The following is a 3097-nucleotide window of genomic DNA, read 5'->3' as shown; positions in this document are numbered from 1 at the left end:
AGAGGTTTGCTCTTCACTCGGTAGGATTTTTGATAACTTAGGCGAGCACTGGGCTGCAGCTAAGCCTCCGAGTGGAAGTCTGCCTTATCACTCGGTAGGATTTTTGATAACTTAGGCGAGCACTGGGCTGCAGCTAAGCCTCCGAGTGGAAGTCTGGCTTATCACTCGGTAGGATTTTTGATAACTTAGGCGAGCACTGGGCTGCAGCTAAGCCCCCGAGTGAGAGGTTTGCTCTTCACTCGGTAGGATTTTCGATAACTTAGGCGAAACGGATTCGCAGCTAAGCCTTCGAGTGGGAGTCTGGCTCACCACTCGGTAGGATTTTTTACAAACTTAGGCGAAACGGATTCGCGGCTAAGTCACCCACTGGGGGGAAATTTCATTGGACAAAGTAAAAAGTGACAAAAATTATGGAGGAACTATGACACTATTACTTTGAGGTCCATGAACTACAGAAGTACTTTATTGCAACTCATCCGAGTGATAAAACTTAAGTGTAAAATGGGCGGAGTAGTTCCGCGTTCCAAGCTCGGGGCTCGTCGATATTATGCTCGACGTTGTAGAGACGGTACGCCCCGTTGTGGAGAACTTTGGTGACGATGAAGGGTCCTTCCCAAGAAGGAGCAAGCTTGTGTTGTTTCTTCTGATCCACTCGGAGAACTAAATCTCCTTCTTGGAAGGCTCGACCTTTCACATTTCTGGCGTGGAAACGACGCAAATCTTGTTGGTAGATGGTCGACCGGATCAGAGCCATCTCCCTTTCTTCCTCTAAAAGGTCGACTGCGTCTTGCCGCGCTTGTTCAGCTTCTGCTTCGTTGTAGATTTCAACTCGAGGAGCATTGTGGAGAAGATCACTCGGCAAGACTGCTTCAGCTCCGTAGACCAAGAAGAATGGAGTTCTTCCGGTCGACCGATTAGGTGTGGTCCTCAGTCCCCAAAGCACCGAGGGAAGTTCGTCGACCCAAGCTCGAGCTGCATGCTTGAGATCACGCATCAGTCGGGGTTTCAGTCCCTTGAGAATCAGGCCATTGGCTCGCTCTGCTTGTCCATTCGACTGCGGATGAGCGACTGAAGCGTAGTCGACTCGTGTGCCTTGAGAGTTACAGAAATCTCTGAATTCCTCCGAGTCAAAGTTCGACCCATTATCCGTAATGATGCTGTGCGGGACTCCATATCTGAATATTAGTTCTCTGATGAAGCTAACAGCAGCACCGGCGTCAAGGTTCTTGATTGGTTTAGCCTCGATCCACTTGGTGAACTTGTCGACTACCACCAGTACATGCGTGAAGCCACTTCGCCCTGTTCTCAAAGGACCGACCATGTCCAACCCCCATACTGCGAAAGGCCAGACGAGTGGAATGGTCTTCAGGGCTGATGCAGGCTTGTGCGACATATTCGAGTAGAACTGACATCCCTCGCACTTATCCACTATCTCCCTTGCCATCTCATTCGCCTTTGTCCAGTAAAATCCGGCTCGGTATGCTTTGGCCACGATGGTCCGAGAGGACGCATGATGGCCACAGGTCCCCGAGTGGATATCATTGAGGATGAGTCGACCTTCTTCTGGTGTTATGCACTTCTGACCAACTCCAGTCGCGCTTTCTCTGTATAATTGTCCTTTGATTACGGTAAAGGCCTTAGATCGACGGACGATCTGTCGAGCCTCTTCCTCATCCTCCGGAAGCTCTTTTCTCAGGATATACGCGATATATGGAACTGTCCAGTCGGGAATGACCACCAAGACCTCCATGATCAAGTCGACCACCGCTGGGACTTCAACCTCAGTCGGATCTGTGGCACTCTTGGGCTGTGGAGCTTCTTCGGTGAAAGGATCTTCTTTGACTGACGGAGTGTGTATATGCTCCAAGAACACACCACTCGGAATGGCTTCTCTCTTGGAACCTATCTTTGCTAGATCATCAGCTGCTTGATTTTTCAGTCGGGGTATATGATAGAGCTCCAACCCCTCGAACTTCTTTTCTAGCTTCCTCACTGCACTGCAGTATCCAGTCATGGCTGGGCTTCTCACGTCCCACTCCTTCATCACTTGGTTGACCACTAAATCCGAGTCGCCATAAACCATCAGGCGACGGACGCCGAGTGAAATGGCCATGCGCAACCCATATAAGAGGGCCTCATATTCTGCCTCATTGTTGGAGGAATCAAAGTGAATCTGGAGCACATATCTGAGCTTATCTCCTCTGGGGGAAACCAGGACAACCCCAGCACCGGAACCATTCAACATCTTAGAGCCATCAAAGAACATGGTCCAATGCTCCGAGTGAACTTCAGTCGGCTGCTGCTGTTCAATCCACTCGGCGAGGAAATCTGCTATTGCCTGGGACTTAATGGCTTTCTTTGCTTCAAACTTGATATCAAGGGGAAGAAGTTCAATCGCCCATTTAGCCACTCGACCAGTTGCATCTCTGTTGTGCAAAATCTCTGATAGTGGAGCGTCGCTGACGACTGTGATGGAATGATCAGAGAAATAATGAGCAACCTTCTTTGTGGTCATGTATATTCCATACACAAGCTTCTGATAATGAGGATATCTCTGCTTGGATGGAGTCAAGACTTCAGACAAATAATACACTGGGCGCTGAACTTTGAGAGCTTTTCCTTCTTCTTCCCGCTCGACCGTAAGCACAGTACTGACGACTTGTCCTGTGGCTGCGATATAGAGCAGTAGAGGCTCTTTGCTGATTGGAGCAGCAAGCACCGGCTGGGTGGAGAGCAGAGCTTTTAGCTCGGCAAACGCTGCATCAGCTTCTGGAGTCCACTCGAACTTGTCTGCCTTCTTCATCAGTCAGTAAAGAGGCAATGCCTTTTCACCGAGTCGTGAGATGAATCGACTTAATGCGGCCAAGCATCCAGTAAGCTTCTGGACATCGTGCACTCGCACAGGGCGTTTCATTCGGAGAATAGTGCCGATCTTCTCTGGATTAGCGTCGATTCCTCGCTCGGAAACGAGAAAACCGAGTAACTTGCCACCAGGAACTCCAAATGTGTACTTTGATGGATTGAGCTTGATATCATACCTTCTGAGGTTGGCAAATGTTTCGGCGAGGTCAACGAGTAGGTCGGAACCTTTTCGTGA

Source organism: Triticum dicoccoides, chromosome 7A, assembly GCF_002162155.2.
Source record: "Triticum dicoccoides isolate Atlit2015 ecotype Zavitan chromosome 7A, WEW_v2.0, whole genome shotgun sequence".
NCBI lineage: Eukaryota > Viridiplantae > Streptophyta > Magnoliopsida > Poales > Poaceae > Triticum > Triticum dicoccoides.
This window is presented reverse-complemented; position numbering follows the sequence as displayed.